The following is a 9,320-nucleotide window of genomic DNA, read 5'->3' on the forward strand; positions in this document are numbered from 1 at the left end:
TGTTGCTCTTCATTTCTTAAGATTCAAGGTCAACACCGCTCAGATGTCTTCAAATGTGACAAAGGACCAAGAGCCATCAGTCACCTGATGGTTCTTGTTTGTTTAGTTTTTTACTTCTATTTTTGCCTTGTTTCATCCTGCATTTGTTTACCGAGCGAGAGCAGGCTCTAATGTTCTCCAAAATATTCCTCTCAAGTTCATGTGTGCTTCTCACTCTGTGAAGTCCTCGGCTTTCTGAGAAAGTGATTGCCACACTAAGTCCAGCTGTGCATCAGGTTATTCCCTGTGTGTCGCTCTGGGAGCCTGTGGTTTTGTATACGCTGCCCAAAACTCTGACCACTCACTCAAACTGCCATGTCTTTCTCTTGACTAATGTTTATATTGATGACTCTAAACATGTACAGTATTTTGTGTCTTGGCAACAATTTTAATGACTAACAGCATAGTAGACCCATCTTTGGGAGACCAAATCTTTATTTCTACATATTAATGTTTTGCAACTTGGTACTTTCCAAAGTGAACAAATCTGCTTGCCCAAGAAGATGTTATCTAGAAGTCATACTGTGTTTTATGGAGCCAGTTATTGTAGTGAAGCCTGGTTTTTGCCATTTTATTTGCTAGTGATACACTGTATGTTGACATTACATCAGCCTATGGTTAAGGAAAGGCCCCTCAAATGAATCAAGTGATGTCTAGCAGCTAAAGCAATATGAGAATTGATCATATATGGAAAAATGTGTCCTGTATTGCACGTACCCTACAAGTGGCCATTCCATACATAGTCCATATTGCCACATATAAACTTTGTAATTACAATGTGCATAATTCATGTGAACAACTGCACATAGCCCTATTACATATGTGGCCCATTTCTTGTAGGCCTATTGCTCATATAAAAAAGCAGTTTCATTGATCTATTTCATTTTCATTTTATTTTTTTCTATTTTGTAATATACACTCTATTAGGTACACCTGGTCGGCAAATTTCTAATCAGCCAATCACATGGTGGCATCTCAACTCATTTTGGCCTGTAGACATGGTCAGCATGATCTGCTGCAGCTCAAAGTGAGCATGAGAATGGGGAAGAAAAGTGATTTCAGTGACTTTGAATTTGGCATGGTTGTTGGTGCCTGAAGGGCTTGTCTGAGTACTTCAGACATGGATGACCTACTGAGATATGCACACAAAACCATCATTAGGCCTTTTACTTGAATGTTACGAAAAAGAGAAAATATCCAGTGAAGCGGCATGTCGGAATTTGACATCAGCAACATGGATACATCTTGCCTTATCAATGGGCCAGGCTGCTTCTGCTGCTGCTGGTGGTGTAATGATGTGAGAGATATTGTGAGATATAGTGTTTGTGTGCTTTGAGCGCTTTGAGACAACTTTAGTTGTGATATTGCGCTGTATAAATACAGGTTGTATTGTATTGTATGTTTTCTGGGCACTTCAGGCCCATTTAATAGGCTACCGATTGAGGACTGTTGCAATGTCACAGCCTACCCCAGTATTGTTGCTGACCATGGCCATCTCTTTATGACCACAATGTACCCATATACCCATGTAGGCCTACCTAATGAAGTGGACAGTGAGTGTACTTTATTCAAAAGATTTGTATCACAACAACATTTGGTAACACTTTATTTTAGGGATACATCTATTAGCACTGATACACAATGTGCCTGTATAAGTAACGTGTAAGGCATGTACAAAGCAAAATCAAACATTTGTTAGGCATATATTCGCAAATGTCTTGTTCATGCACAATAAGGGACTTATTACCAATTTGACCTTAGTAAGGAAATAGTAGGCCTTAACGTTTGCTTAGTAGCCTACATGCCTTACAAGTTACTTATGTAGGCATTAACATTGTATGTAGGCTATTAGTGCTTATAGATGTAGGCCTATCCCTAAAATAAAGTGTTACCCAACATTTTAGTATGAGAATTTCGCTTTGAGCAGAATGCATGCCATAAAAGATGCACCAATATCTCCTAACTTGACACACAGGTATTTTCTTTTTAAATCACAATTGCTATCTTTTATTTAATCTTTTAGAAGTCATGCAAACAGCTCGAGATGTTTTGCCTAATAGTTTATAATACAAAGATCACAGGGCTACCCCACACCGTTGAGGTGACATGGAGAGCCCATCGCACCTTGCCAAAGGCAACACGGGGATTGTAAACTATTCATAATGAAATAGTTTCCTTCAGATAAGAACTTGGAACGCAGCCTCTGTCTGCATGTTTGCTTTTGTTGGGCTCAGCAGGATAAACAGAGCAGTTCAGCGGGAGGGCCCCATGCTGGAGAGAACAGGCAGGACTGGAGGAGGAAGGAGGCAGTGAGTGAGGGATGGAGGTAGGGCTGGTAGTGGTGGAGAGAGAGAGGGGAAGGGGATGATGAGATGAGATGGAAATGAGAGAGAGCGGGGGGCAAGGAGAGGGAGAGGTGGGGAGACATGAGAGGAGACAGGAAGGAGATAGAGAGATACAGAAACAGAGAGAGAGAGAGAGAGAGAGAGAGAGAGAGAGAGAGAGAGAGAGAGAGAGAGAGGGGAAAGGAGGGAGGGAGAGAGAGAGAGAGAGAGAGAGAGAGAGAGAATGTTCAAGACTGGAGGAGGATTGAGTAATAAGGACAGTGGTGGGGGTGGTGGTATGGTGGTGGGGAGAAAAGAAGGGGAATGATACTCTATGATAGGATGAGAATTAGGTGAATAGTCCTAATGTGGGACACAGGTTTTGCATGATATTAAACTTGGTCGAATAATTTCGCTTCGCTCCTGTTCCCTCGCCTTCGCCTCCCTCATAGGAATGAATGGCGAAGTTTGCTTCGCTTGGCCAAATTCGCGTCTATGTGTCCCTACCGTACGCTTCAGTGAATGCAGGTCTTTCCCTGAAATGAATGGCAGCGAAAAATCAACAGGGAAATTATTCATAATTATCATGAATACTTGGGTTACTGTATATTACATTATTAAAAGGGGCCATTTTGGGCCTATCATGCACACTACAGGACTCTGAAATACTAAAATGTTAGAGCAGGCCATGCACTACATGTAGCCTACTACATATCCAGAGCTTGCATAATGTGAGATACCTCAGTGCCAGTGGCATGAACATTAGTGTTCAAAGAGTGAATGAACATTATTTTGAGACAAAACATAGCCACCAGTCAGCCAGTCACCCACTGAAGTGCAATACTGAGATAAGTGATGAGGACAGTGGTGAGCAACACAATAAGGGATGAGGTGGGGGAAGATCATTGTTGGTGGTTAGAGAAGAGTGGGGAGATAGGGAAGTGATGACAAACACTTCAAGGGCACCATGCATGGGTGCCGCGAGGGGGGGTAAGGTGTTACATATTCTAAGGGCCCAACAGCTCTGACTGGGCCCTGGAAGGATGCTGATAACATAATTTGTCATTTTGGGGGCCCAAAATTTGAATCTTTCATGGGGCCCAACATTTTTATCAGTGCCCCTGGCACCATGCTAGAGAAAATGGATAATGGGAGTTACAGTAGTGAGGCCTCCGGTAAACATGTGTTTGGTTGGTTGAATGATGATAGTGATGAGAAATAAAAATAAGGCAATGAGATGCAGGAAGATAATTATTGATTGTGAGAGAAGAATGGGGAGATAAGATTCAAGATTATTTTTAATGGTCCCGAAGAAGATTTGTCTTGGACATACGTAGCTGCCACATAGGCCTACACACAACACTGATACACAAGACACCAAAAAAGCAATAACCAAAACAAAAAACACATAAGCCTACATACATACATACATACATACATACATACATACATACATACATAGGCCTACATAAGGTGCCATCATAGAGATACTCAAGTGCATATCTACTACAGCCTCCTACACACATACATGGCATTACAAGGATGGTAGTTGTTAATGACCTGCGTTCAATAGGTTCACAGACACAGGTACAAAAGAAAACCTATACCTATTCAAAAACCTTTTCTTGTTTTAACTGGTACTCTGAATCGCCTGCTTGGGTGAGTTATGCTCATGAATGTGTAACTCGGCATCCCTAATGGTTAGGCAGGTGGCTTTAAGATCTGAGGGTTGCCAATTCGCATCCCACCCTTACCTCCCCCTACACCAGTGTTTCTCAAAGTGGGGCGCAAGCCCCCCTGGGGGGGCGCAGAGGCATCTCAGGGGGGGCGTGTGACATCTGATTTTGGCTTTTTTTCTCCCAAGGGAATGATTTCCTGTCCTTGCCAATAAGTCAATACGTTTAAAGCCCTCACCAGCTTTATATTATTATTAATTGTCATGGATTTGAATAGCATAGGAAATGAACACACATCTGCATTCGACTGCAGTCCCTCTTTGTTTAATCTCACCAGTCACCTTTCCTTTGATTCTGCGCAGCAATCGCAAAATCAGTCTGCGCAAGTACTGCTGTTGCTTGGTGGGGCTCGGAAGCATTCAGACCCTCTGAAGGGGGGAATGATGGAAAAAGTTTGAGAACGACTGCCCTACACCGACATCCATGGCTAAAGTGCGCTTGAGCAAGGTAATTAACCCCACAATAGCAAACATATGCCTTAGATGGTCCGGTAGAGTGATAGTGAAAGCCCAACTGGGAAACTCCAACTCCCATTGTCATTGTGACACAGCACTCCACAGCACACAAGTGAACACTGCACACAACAAAATTGCATTTATGCCTCACCCGTGCAAGGGGGCAGCCCCCAATGGCACCCCAAGGGAGCAGTGCAGTGGGACGGTACCATGCTCAGGGTACCTCAGTCATGGAGGAGGATGGGGGAGAGCACTGGTTTGTTACTCCCCCCAACCTGGCGGGTCGGGAGTCAAACCGGCAACCTTTGGTACAAGTCTGACGCCCTAACCGCTTACCCATGACTGCCCTGATGAGAAAAACAGTGATGGGTGAGGTATAATTGATGGGACTGAGAGAAGACTAGGAAGATAAGATAAGAAGAGTGCAGTTACTCAGGCTGATCGTCCTAATGTGGGACACTGGGCAAGACCTACGCTTCAGAGTCTTGCCCCAAACGTATTCAAAATGACATGAAAAACCAAAGTAATAACAGTGATGAAGTGATGTAAACATAATGTATGTGGAAAAACATGGTGATTAAATGGCTGAATAAACAAACAGTGTTGAAGAAAGACATTATTTCCATGGAGTCATTTGTTAGGAACACTATACTACTATCCCACTGTATCCCTAACATCCCCCTTGATCTCCTAACAGCCTTCTTGACTGATGCCAGCGACCCCTTTTGAGGCCCTTGCCTTGCCCATGTTGACGTGACTGTATCAGTTTCACAGCTTTTATCAGCTGCAGCTGCAAGTCTCTCATTGTACATGTGCATCCCAAAGATATGTGCCAGTAGGGCTGGCATAGCAGGCATTTTCCGGTGGGTCTCAGCCTCGCACCCTTGTGGGCCTCTATTTTCAGAAATGTAAAAAAATATATATATATAATACTGTATATATATTTTTTTTTTTACATTTCTGAAAATAGGGGCCCACCGGTGAGTCAGGTCTGCGCCGCTAAATATGAGGGTCCCCTTTAAGACAAAAGTGCCCGGGACCTATTCCTCCCCCAGCCCAGCCCTGTGTGCCAGTAAGAACACCAAACCATGATGAATGTCCTGTATTGGCATGCTGTGCAAGTCATTGTTTTACCATTCTGACACTATTGGAAGATAGTCTATTAGAATGCTTTGTGGGACTTTACGCACCCTTCCAGCCACAAACTTAAAGGCGCCACACCCACTTGGAGATGGCTATTAGAAGATACCAAATATTGGTCTGTGGTGGCCAGTAGTATTTTCCATCAGATTCCGATTGTCAAATAGTAAAAGGTATTATATAAACTTTATTGAACAGACTCAGGGTTCAGAGTATCTACAAGACATAAATTGACAGCTCCGCCAAAAGAATGTGGGAAGAAAAACAGGCAAGTGTATTCATGCTGTCAAACAGGGGAATTCATGCTGTGAGGGGGAAGTGATGGAGCGAGCACTGATGAGAAAAACAACATAACAACATGAGTTGCAGTGATGACAAAGACGTTGGTGGTAACTGGCCATGCATGACTTTCAGGATTTAGTACAAGCGGTGGACTACAGCTGGGAAAGAGTTCACGAGAGGTATTGTGCAATGAGGGCCGTGAGAAAATGTGTTCGGGTGAATTGTTCACTGCACCTCATTGTGTCACAGTGCAGCAGCAGGACAACCAAATTCGTCTACAAATTCATTTTCATTTTTAGGGGATCGGTTTGACAGCAGATATGTCAAACCTTTTGAAAACAACACATAACAGCAATAAACTGAGGTTTAAAAAAAAAGACAAGAAATTACCTGGCACGACTGAACTCCTCCTGAGATTTCAAACACTGACATCCACAGGACACCAGGGGAACAGACTGTCTCCTTTTGGAACCCGGAGCAGTAGTAGCATAGCGCCACCTACTGGGAAAATAGCAGAGCAGAGAGAAAGGAATATCTACACTGAAGAATCAATTAAACATTTATAATAATGTAGGCCTACTTCAAAATAATGTTTACAATATACGTATTAGACAATAAAACAAAAGATAGGATACAGTACACATAAATCTGCTTGAACTACAAACACATTTCCAAAGCTTACTGTTTTTGCAAATACAATGAACTTCTTCTGAAGACCACCTATGTAATTTCTCGTATGGGAGGTGTGGTTTACGAAGGTCCATGGCCAATAATTTGGCTTTATGATCATGGTGTATACGGAGCCCATAGCCAATCATGTCAGTTGTATTCAGACAACGTACAAGCTTTCATTTGTCGAGTAATGCATGTCATCATCTTTCCACCCCTCAAATTGGCTCCCTACCTCAGGCTAGCACTTTGGCACAAGCATCCATGCTGTCTTTCAGATCAGAATGATTGCGGAAAGCAGCATGGGGTTTCCCAGGCACTGCGCATTTGAACAGATGAAGCACGTAGGATAGAATATTTGGCGTGGGGAATGGAAGGAAATTGGAGATAATTGAATCATGTAAGGAGTACGATTTCTTAATGAAGACTTTAGGGAAGGTTTTAAACTTCGAGGGAAAATCCCTGAAGAAGGACATTGTTTTTTGTGTGATTCAATTAAGCTTTGAATGTGTACTGTATGTATTTGTGTCTTTGTGCGTGTGTGCGTGTGTGTGTGTGTGTGTGTGTGTGTGTGTGTGTGTGTGTGTGTGTGTGTGTGTGTGTGTGTGTGTGTGTGTATGTGTGTGTGTGCGTGCGTGTGTGCGCGCGTGCGTGCGTGCGCGTGCGTGCGTGCGCGCGCGCGCGTGTGTGTGTGTGTGTGTGTGTGTAAATAGAATAAAACAAATGTGTTTGTTGTGCCTTTAACCTGATATTTCTGCCTAATCCTCCATTGAGTTCCTAATGTTATTGTCTTGTTGTAGGCGTGGAATTACTGCTCTCGGGATCCTCCAGTTCCAACACCCACCTGAAGGACCACGGTTTTCCTTCAGGTGTCTCTGTGACAAACACATTGCCAGAAGTCATATTGCAAAGTGAGTGTAGATTTCGAGCTGGCTGATCTACTGGAGGCAGTTTGAGGATGTTCATCCGCATGGTATTTTTCTCTAATGTGTCCAGTTCTGATTTCATATATACCCAGGAGTGCATTCTTTTCATTGCCATAGATTACATTACATTTTCCTTTTCTGTTCCTTGTATCTATCTAGCTCTCAGGTGAAATACAGTGGTCCATTAGTAAAACATGCTGTGATCCTGCCGTTGCCCCCTGGAGGACACTTCGGTTTCCACGTTGTCAGATGATAATGTAATCTTTGCTTCATTATGGGAGACTTTTAATTGTGGTGAGGATCTCTGTTAGCTGGTCATCACTTGGAGCGTCATAGCCTGACTGATGAGATTTGCAAACTCACTGAGCTGGTGCGATGGTGATGTGGCCCCTGGGAGCAAGATGCTGCTGTGTCATCATAATAGATGATATTAGCTGGCAGTCTTTACATCACCCTGGTGACCATACTGCTGCATTTTGTTACTTGGCCTCCCAGGGGAAGAGGTTGGACCAGGTATTGCAATGATCTTGTCTGTCTGTCTGTCTGTCTGTCTGTCTGTCTGTCTGTCTGTCTGTCTGTCTGTCTGTCTGTCTGTCTGTCTGTCTGTCTGTCTGTCTGTCTGTCTGTCTGTCTGTCTGTCTGTCTGTCTGAGGATGCCAAACACACAACCATCGGGTCACCAGAGCAGTATATGAAGATTGACTGTATATAGAGCTCTGAACATCACATGCATCTAGTAGGCTTATTATCCAGGGGGGGAGGAGGCCATTAGCCTGGTCGTGACCATCCCATAATACTAACATTTAATTTCGTAGCAGTGGAGCCAATCTGTTGGCGGAAGTACATAGGCTGGCGCACGAGACTAGGAGGCCATGTCTCATTGCCCTTCTTTTTAACGAATCCAAGCCAGTAGGCTATGTCAGTGACGAGAGAGATGTGAGCTGGATGGAATGCTTTAAAACCCAGAGATTGGAATGTTGGCTGGATAGATAGATGGAGCCAAATGTTCCTCCATGGGCATTCCATGGCACAAGAAGCAAAGGTGGAAAGAGAAATCTGTGATGGATGGGCTACATGATGGATGGTAATAGCTCAACTTAGAGGCATTTATAGACTTCTTGGGAGCTCGGTTTGTCAGAACATCTGCAACATCTGCCTCAGGAACAGAAGCTGGGCTGTCCTGATTTGGTAAAGGGGCATTCCGTATTACTGTAGGCAGCCCACACCCTCCTCGTGACGCAAGGTCAGGTCAGGTCAGGCCAGGAGCAATACAATTATTGCCTCTGAGGTCCGGAGAAATTGGGAACGACACCCACTGTGTTGGGAAGCAATCAACTTTGAGCAGTTCCAACGGCCCTGGGTAGAGGCAAGTTCAAGGCTGTGATGTAGTTTAAAGCAGAGACTTTCTATTGGGACTAAGTAAAGTCGGAGTGTTTGGTTTAAACTTCAGCACAGCCTTTTCTGGCCTCGACCAGTAGCAAACGGAGGGAGGCGGGTTAACCAGGCCGTTTGGGAAACATTCTTCGTTATCTTCTTGGTCAGACCAACATGTCGGTATGAGATTTGAAAGTCGATGGTTATCAGGCAAATTCTGTATTGTGCCAACCACTGGAGCCAGCATTGGTTTAATGCAGATAACCTGGTGTGAACAAAATGGTAATGACTCAATCCAAATCTATTACTCAAGAAGACTCTCTTGCCATAGCAATGTTGTTATGATGAAGTTTAGGAATTTGAGCAAACAGTGAG

The sequence above is a fragment of the Engraulis encrasicolus genome, chromosome 2, assembly GCF_034702125.1.
Source record: "Engraulis encrasicolus isolate BLACKSEA-1 chromosome 2, IST_EnEncr_1.0, whole genome shotgun sequence".
NCBI lineage: Eukaryota > Metazoa > Chordata > Actinopteri > Clupeiformes > Engraulidae > Engraulis > Engraulis encrasicolus.